The 8,930-nt window shown below is 38.4% G+C and overlaps 1 long non-coding RNA gene and 4 other non-coding genes across 5 annotated transcripts; all 5 read right to left on the bottom strand.

Annotated features, from left to right (window-relative positions):
• Positions 1-777: 777 nt before the first annotated feature.
• On the bottom strand, positions 778-1,683 carry LOC138926603 (uncharacterized). The gene is made up of 2 exons (XR_011443180.1): positions 1,593-1,683; positions 778-1,530 (listed from the first exon to the last, which is right to left on the bottom strand). It is a non-coding gene; the product is annotated as an uncharacterized lncRNA (long non-coding RNA).
• A 1,268-nt stretch (positions 1,684-2,951) lies between these two features.
• On the bottom strand, positions 2,952-3,024 carry TRNAK-UUU (transfer RNA lysine (anticodon UUU)). Its single transcript has one exon. It is a non-coding gene; the product is annotated as a tRNA-Lys (tRNA).
• A 1,316-nt stretch (positions 3,025-4,340) lies between these two features.
• Positions 4,341-4,413, bottom strand: TRNAK-UUU (transfer RNA lysine (anticodon UUU)). The gene has a single exon. It is a non-coding gene; the product is annotated as a tRNA-Lys (tRNA).
• Positions 4,414-7,316: 2,903 nt separating this feature from the next.
• TRNAK-UUU (transfer RNA lysine (anticodon UUU)) lies at positions 7,317-7,389 on the bottom strand. Its single transcript has one exon. It is a non-coding gene; the product is annotated as a tRNA-Lys (tRNA).
• Positions 7,390-7,533: 144 nt separating this feature from the next.
• On the bottom strand, positions 7,534-7,606 carry TRNAK-UUU (transfer RNA lysine (anticodon UUU)). The gene has a single exon. It is a non-coding gene; the product is annotated as a tRNA-Lys (tRNA).
• Between the last annotated feature and the right edge of the window lie 1,324 nt (positions 7,607-8,930).

The raw sequence follows: 8,930 nt of genomic DNA, 5'->3' as shown, positions 1-8,930 counted from the left end.
CGGATTTGAGTTAAATTTTGGTAAACTATTCCACCACTTTGGCACAATATCTTCTTTTTTGTTGCATATTTTTGCGGGTATTTTTGCAGCCAGGATAAGGTCGCAGCCTCCTTTCTGCAGGATGATGGCTGCTCTGCCCATCTTTGCTGCAGCGACGTCAGCAGCAGGAGAGGCAGCAGCAGTCAGCGGCGGGCGGGCGATGGCCGCTTTCGCAGAGCAGGGCGCTCATGTTCCGCCGCGGTCGGCGTCAAATTACAAACTGAAACTCAGTTTCTGAATCGAAGTGAGCTCAGTCGACGGCTACGGCGACCCACCAAGCCGGTGCTTATTGCCAATGTTGAGTTGATAACAGCCATATCGCTCGGCCGCTCTCTGTCTCTGTTCCGCGCCCTCGCCCTCGCCCTCTCCCTTTCGCACCTGGGCCCTGGGCTTGGATCTGGTTTGCACCTAATACCGGGGAAAGTTGGAGAATCGTAGAGACTCGGAGGTCTCTCTCTCGGTCTGCGAAGAGAACTGAGCTGCGAACAATCCATAGCACTGGAAAAAATACAATACTTTATACAGGGGATATAAAGTATTTTTAACAATTTTTTGTTTAAAATATATTTTTTAAAGTAGAATCTTTGTTTCAAAAACGTAAAAATACTACTCTTTTTAATTAAAGAAAGAGAAATGAGTTTGTAGGGTTTCTTTAGAACTTGGATGAACCAGTACTACATATTAATCAATGCAATCTATAGAAAAACTTTAGATATGGAAAGAAATTTAATACTTAAATGAAGTGTTAAGAATTTTATATTTTAAATAAATGAAGTATCTTATATTTGAAATAAAATAAAGGGTTTTATCTACCCATGTCTTAAAAAAAATATATTTAAAAATATTTAAATGAATCTGAAATGATTTTCATATTTAATCTTAAAAGTATGAAAAGAACTGTCAGTAAACTATGGTTCCTTAAAGGCTCTACCTTTCGACCTTTTCCAGCATATCTCTACTGACTTCTGCCTTATTTCCCCTAGTGTATAAAGTCCTGTTCCTTATTTTTCCAGGGCACGACATCGCGGCTCATATATCCACCAAAAAGGGAGAACTCAAGCGCATCCAGCTCATTTGTAGACTTTTGTGGACTCTGTTTCCAACCGTTCCATCAGAGTGGTGTGTGCGTGTCCTGGCAGTAAAGGACCTCGGTTCTCTGGGAAATTTACGAGAACCAAACATAGCTCGCTCTCCCTATATCTCTCACTATATCGCTCTTCCTCGACATGGCTATAACTCCCTTCGATAGTCCTCCTTACCCCCCGATCCCCCTTGCGCAATCCAGGAGCTCAGAGTCAATGAAACTTCTTTGTTGGAGAAGCGGAGACGAGAACGCTCCGCGTGTTTTCAGAATGAAATCAAAGTGGGATATTTAAAGCCTCATTAATCAGTCGTCGCAGGAGCAGGGAAAATGCTCGCCCTGGTCGTCCTGGTCGCCCTGGGAGAATGCTGGGTCCTTGAGCACCGTTGAGGGCTCCCATTTGTCGGGTCCTGGGGGCGGAGTCTGGTGTTGATGCGCTCGTTAAATTCAAATTTGTTGCATTGATAATTACACATTTAGCCATCGAAGGGGGACACCATTAGATCCAGTAGTTTGCTAACCGCATTATGAATGTCAATACGAGGCAAACATTTTAATTAGCTCCTTTTAAATGAGGGCAAATTGTGTTATCCAAAAATATTAGCGAAAAAATCAGTTTCTAGCAGATCAAATCGGTTTAAAAAAATTTTTAGTTTATGCGGCTGAACTTTTATGAATGTGGTTTTCAAAACTTAAGAATATTATTAAGGTTTTAAATTTTTATTAAGAATTTTAAAGAAACTGTAGCCCTATTGACTTCAGAGGCAGATGCATTTCAAGAAAACTATAGAATATTTTTGACATCCGCCATTTGGATCTGTCATAAACATCCTAGGTTCGAAATTCTAGATGCAAGCTGTTCGGGCGACTCTAGCGAGGAAAACCTATTGTTCCGCTTGTGTTTGCCATTTTTTAATTTATGGCCCATATTTCCTCTTGGTTTTTTCTTCTATTTTTTTTTTATGCAACGGCTACCTGAAATGGAGTTTCGGTCGAACAACAGGTAAGAGCCTGCCTTGGTCGCAGCCTTGGTCTGTGCCAAATGGAATTTCTAACCCGGCAACTCGTCCAACGTCATGGAACAGTTTGGAAAACGTCTCTTGACTTTGGTATATCATCTAAACATTTTTCGTTTATTCTGGCGATTAGCATGTACACCAAACGTTTTCTCCTGCTCGTCCCCGCTTTTATTGTTGCATCGTGAGTCTCTGCTGGTGGGGCAATTTGATGATCCGTCGTAATGAATGCTAATTAAACGCATTCGTTTTCTAGTCCACTTGGCAGGCGGCAACAAACGGCCAGCATCCCAAGTCCGTTGCTAAATCGACCAGAGCCGCTCGATTTCGTCTCGGTACATACTGTGTGCTCCTCAGTGCTCTGGGTTTTCTGAGTGCTCTGTGTGTGTGTTAAACAATCTTAGGGTTTAGGGGGGTAGGAAAGTGTGTCAAAAATTCTTAGGCGTATCCAGCCAGCCACTAAAACGGCCAGCAACAAAACCCAAAAGGCCGGAATCTAGCAAACATCGCAGCACACACAAGCACACGAACTGGTGTATCTGGTAGATACAGATACAGACGCCAGGGACCAGATACAGATAGCCATTTGTGTCTGTTGTACAACACACAGTTTGGGTATATCCACGACTCCGGCAGTAAATGGAAGTGCAAATAAAAGGTGCTAATTTCATGAGGGTTCAATTAGACGTTCGCTCGACTAGGTACGCTTTCTTTTTCAGTTTCTAAACTTTGATTCTACGAGTCTAACGAGTAAAAATGAAACATGCATTAAAAATAATGATTTAAAAAAATGAAAAAAAAGAAAAAAGTTGGCTCGCCCGAGCAGGGACTTGAACCCTGGACCCTTGGATTAAAAGTCCAATGCTCTACCGACTGAGCTACCCGGGCATGTACCTACCCCGTGTCACAATGCCATTACGTTTCGGACCCGATTCTGCCCCAGAAAGCTTCTTAAAGCTCTAATTCTAAATGCGGCCAAAAAAAAAGCTTGTACATACTTTTAAAGAGCGCAAGAAAATTTTAAAAACTAATAAACAATTCAAACAATGTACAAAATAATATCTTGTGTTTTTTTTAAAAAAGGAAAATAGAATTTTGGGAAGCAAAAGATTGTGGTACTTTATTTCCAGATCGGTTAGAAAATGAAAGAGATATGGCCATCGGAAGGAGCAAAAATGGGGAGATTGGCCCAGCTCCCTAAGGTTCTCATATAAATCTTCGAAAAAAAAATTCTCCATAAAATATAAAATAAAATTCGAGGAAGCAAAAGATTGTGGTCCAACCATGTTGGTTGAGCTGATAACGGCAGTTCACTCCGGTACGCTATCCCACTACTGCCTACCACGGGAACTCTTGGCTGCTGGTTTTCACCCCTGGCCCGGTTCATCCCTCCTTAGCCAACCTGAATGCCTTGGACTCCTCCATGGCACCCATATTGATGGCAAGCTTAGTGCGGACGTTCCGTCAACATGAGCTGGTCCGCTACACAGTGGATCCCAGCCTCAGGCCATCCCACAATCAGACCTCACAGAAGCGTGATTACAGAAGCTGCCAACCTTCCAGTCAAAGCAATCCGGTTAATAGCTCAGATACATGCCAATGTGTTGAGATACATTCCGATGAACTGTGTTATCGACGGCATGCACTGCTATATCGACTTTCGTATAATAAACTCTTGCCTACAGTTTGAGAAGCATTATGTACACTGCCTTATCATTATGAAACCTACTTAAACACCGATTGTGTTGCCAACTTTCGTCAGTTACCAATATTTTTTTACGCTTTTAGGTTATACATTATTATTAATAATATTATTTATCCTAGTTATGGCCATAGAAAAGCAAAGGACCTTTGTAATAATCTCTCGGCCAGCTTTGGTTAATATTTATATGTCATAAAACTTAAAAAAATCATTACAAGAATATTCCATTTTTGATTAGATTTAAATAAATTTAGTTCGAATTTAGAAGTTTAATATTCAAGCAAAATTTGATACTATATCTTAGCCACCCACACGAAATTTAAAGAGGAACTTTTCTTAAGAGGATTCTTACCACATTACTTAATAATTAATATTTACCCCATAAAATTTGTTCCGTCTTGGAATAATGTAAAGTTTAAGAAGTTTAAATAGAGTTCATCTAATAAAAGAAAAATTATAGATAGAAAAAATGTATAAACAAATCTTTAAAAAATAAATTGATCGCCCGAGCAGGGACTTGAACCCTGGACCCTTGGATTAAAAGTCCAATGCTCTACCGACTGAGCTACCCGGGCTTATAAAAAACTAGCGGCTCAAAAGACCTAAGCCTGATCATATTAGAAACGGGTTTTAATAGCTGTGTATCCTTTCCAGAAGGATCTTCCTGTAGGAAGTCCCAACCGTCTATCTTCAAAAACAGGAAGTAGAGTTTTATTATACTTATGCCAGCTAAGGGATATAAATTAGTTGGCCGATCCTTTGGATATTTGGTAGGTCGGATCAATTGGTCAAAATGAATTGGAATCCAAAGAAAATTAATCCACTTTTGATCCTTCTGATAGCCAGATCTCTGATCTGAAAATAGAGTACCATTTAGTAACCAGCGAACCCAAAAGCAACTTTTCTCATCCAAAACATGCTTGAATGTCGTTTTTGAATTTTTTCCAAGGGGTACCCCCACAAAATTATGGGTTTTCCCAATTTCCCCAGTTTTGCTCTTTCCGATGGCCATATCTCTTCCATTTTGTATCCGATCTGAAAATAAAGTACCATTTAGTAATCAGCGAACCCAAAAGCAACTTTTCCCATTCAAGGAACCATCGGAAGGAACAAAAGTGGGGAAATTGGGAAAACCCACAAATATTTAGGGGTACCTTTGGAAAAAATTCGAAAAATTCAAAAACCACATTTAAGCAATGTTTGGGATGAGAAAAGTTTCTTTTGGGTTCGCTGGTTACTAAATGGTACTTTATTTCCAGGTCGGATACAAATTGGAAGAGATATGGCCATCGGAAGGAGAAAATGTGGAGAAATTGGGAAAACCCACAATTTTGTAGGGGTACCCCTTGAAAAAAATTCAAAAATTCAAAAACGACAATTGCACAATGTTTTGAATAAGAAAAGTTGCTTTGGGGTTCACTGGTTACTTAATGGTACTATATTTAAAGATCGGATATAAAATGGAAGAGATATGGCCATCGGAAGGAGCAAAAGTGGGGAAATTGGGAAAACCCAAAATTTTGTAGGGGTACCCCTTGGAAAAAATTCAAAATTCAAAAACGACAATTGCACAATGTTTTGAATAAGAAAAGTTGCTTTTGGGTTTGCTGATTACTAAATGGTACCTTATTTTCAAATCGGATACAAAATGAGAGGATATGGCTATCGAAAGAAACAAAAGTGGGGAAATTGGGAAAACCCACAATTTTGTGAGGGTACCCCTTGGAAAAAATTCGAAAAATTTAAAATCGACATTCAAGCAATGTTTTGAATGAGAAAAGTTGCTTTTGTTTTCTCTGGTTACTAAATGGTACTTTATTTTCAGATCGGATACAAAATGGAAGAGATATGGCCATCGGAAGGAGCAAAAGTATGGAAATTGGGAAAACCCACAATTTTGTGGGGGGACCCCTTGGAAAAAATTCGAAAAATTCAAAAACGACATTCAAGCAATGTTTTGAATGAGAAAAGTTGCTTTTGGGCTTGCTGATTACTAAATGGTACTTTATTTCCAAATCGGATACAAAATGAAAGAGATATGGCCATCGGAAGGAACAAAAGTGGGGAAATTGGGAAAACCCACAATTTTGTAGGGGTACGCCTTGGAAAAAATTCGAAAAATTCAAAAACGACATTCAAGCAATGTTTTGAATGAGAAAAGTTGCTTTTGGGCTTGCTGATTACTAAATGGTACTTTATTTCCAAATCGGATACAAAATGAAAGAGATATGGCCATCGGAAGGAACAAAAGTGGGGAAATTGGGAAAACCCACAAATTTGTGAGGGTACCCCTAGGTAAAAATTCGAAAAATTCAAAAACGACATTCAAGCAATGTTTTGAATAAGAAAAGTTGCTTTTGTGTTCTCTGGTTACTAAATGGTACTTTATTTCCAGATCGGATACAAAATGGAAGAGATATGGCCATCGGAAGGAGCAAAAGTATGGAAATTGGGAAAACCCACAATTTTGTAGGGGTACCCCTTGGAAAAAATCCGAAAAATTCAAAAACGACATTCAAGCAATGTTTTGAATGAGAAAAGTTGCTCTTGTGTTCTCTGGTTACTAAATGGTACTTTATTTCCAAATCAGATACAAAATGGAAGAGATATGGCTATCGGAAGGAGCAAAAATGGGGAGATTGGCCCAGCTCCCTAAGGTTCTCATCGAAAAAAAAATCTTCGAAAAAAAAATTCTCCATAAAATATAAAATAAAATTCGAGGAAGCAAAAAGATTGTGGTCCAACCATGTTGGTTGAGCTGATAACGGCAGTTCACTCCGGTACGCTATCCCACTACTGCCTACCACGGGAACTCTTGGCTGCTGGTTTTCACCCCTGGCCCGGTTCATCCCTCCTTAGCCAACCTGAATGCCTTGGACTCCTCCATGGCACCCATATTGATGGCAAGCTTAGTGCGGACGTTCCGTCAACATGAGCTGGTCCGCTACACAGTGGATCCCAGCCTCAGGCCATCCCACAATCAGACCTCACAGAAGCGTGATTACAGAAGCTGCCAACCTTCCAGTCGAAAGTCTAGGGTTTATAACCCAAACCCATTTTGGATGACGTGTTGTGGTTGAACAACGTGCACTATGTTACCGACAAACCCAAACTTGAAGTTTTGTTGTTTTATGTCAATGTATCTATACAATTTAAGACTTTATGAAGACGCTTATTAAAAAAAAACAATTAAAAACAATAGTTAATAAAAGAATAAAACAGATTTTCAGTTGGAAACAGATAATTTTTACTTGTATCCACTTCTGCTGGTAGTTAATTCTTGAACAACACACACTATGTTACCGACAACTGCTTTATCGACGATTGGTCGGTTTTCGATTTATATATATTATTTCTCATGCGTCATAAAACATTTTTTTTATTTAAAAAAATTTCCCTTAGTTAAAAACAGTTTGAAAAAAATAAAACAAGAAATATACCTATACAAATTTAATAAAAAAAAATAAAAAATATTGATCGCCCGAGCAGGGACTTGAACCCTGGACCCTTGGATTAAAAGTCCAATGCTCTACCGACTGAGCTACCCGGGCATTTGGTTAGCTCCTGCCAAAGTGCTAACAAAACTAGACCTCCTTTGAAAATAACAAATTCAATAGGTTCTGGAAATAATTTATATTAATTTTTATTTAAGCAAAAACATATTTCATTCATATTCAGGCCAAAAAAGAAATTTCCGCCCGAGCAGGGACTTGAACCCTGGACCCTTGGATTAAAAGTCCAATGCTCTACCGACTGAGCTACCCGGGCATATAGACGTCACCGATCCAGGAACTGTTCTCAAAACAATCAACCTTCCCCCTTCCAAAATCCAAACAAAGATCTATTACATTTTAAAATAGTTTTTATTTTTTTATGCCATATTCATACATGTTTACATACTTGTTTTGTTTTTGTTTTGTTTATATTTTTATGATTTTTGTGGTTTCATAGTTGAAGTTTCATTTGTTTTTCGATTTTTTGATTCCATTTTTGTTGCATTAACATTGCCTTTGCAATTGAACCCAGATTAAGGTAATACATACATGCGAATTTCATTAAAAATTAGTTGCGTAAGTTTATTTTTACATGGAATGCAGTTAAACTTTTTGCCCCCACTGCGCCCTGGCTGACAGGTGGGGGCCCCCTTAACCCAAAAACTACAAATGGTGTATTGCATTACGATCGAGCGTTAAAATCATTTCATGGGTTTCCGACAAATAGCATTGAACAAACATTTGAAGTTTTAAAGAAACGTTGAACAAATATACAAAATGGGAAACAGAATACTATTAATTAATTTGTGCTAGGTTTAATTTCTTGTTTGATTCTCTCATTTCAATAGGTTTGTTCGTTTCGCTTTGCCATTTCTTAATCTGATTTGTTTTTCACTAAAATTTGTCTTGCTAATTCGATATACATAATTTAAGCTTACGAGCTAGGTTCACATAGACTACCGATAGTTCTAGAATGCACTAACCTTAGCTTAGCGAAAAGTACAGCATAAATAATTACTTTACATTACGGTTATGGGCTTCCTTTAGCTTTAGGCTTTAACAATTCTCGCTTTAATCAAATTTCGTTGGCTTAGTTTAGTATCGATTAACTTCCGATTTCAATTTACAGACATTGTTGAGAGGCCATTGAATAACTTAAGTGGGAGGGACGTATGCTGCTTTAAAGAAAATCCTGTCCTGATTAATTGTAGCAAGTTTTATGCTAAATTTGACATACAATATTTTACTTCCTGTTTAGCTTCCGAATTTGTTCATCATAAGGATAATTAAAAACGATTGATCTTTAATAAAAATTAGTAAAGCATTTTTCAAGCTGCTAGAGCACTTTCAACAACACAAACTCAAACACACAAATATAATTGAACAGCTACCGATAATTTTCGAAAAATTTCTCTCCAAAACGAAACACAAACATAAAAACGCGATCCCCGAAACGGGGCGCTCTGCTATTTACAAACTAAACAAAGCCTTATGTGGTTAACTAGAGTTAGGATCTCTAATAGCAAGGAATTAAGTACACTCTTTAGGACTCCCTGGTGGGTGCTTAGATCAAGGGTCTAGGATTGGGGATCAGGGAC

Source organism: Drosophila bipectinata, chromosome 3R (assembly GCF_030179905.1).
Source record: "Drosophila bipectinata strain 14024-0381.07 chromosome 3R, DbipHiC1v2, whole genome shotgun sequence".
Classification (NCBI taxonomy): Eukaryota; Metazoa; Arthropoda; class Insecta; order Diptera; family Drosophilidae; genus Drosophila; species Drosophila bipectinata.
Note: the sequence above shows the minus strand (reverse complement) of the source record. Positions and strands in the feature narration are given on the sequence as shown.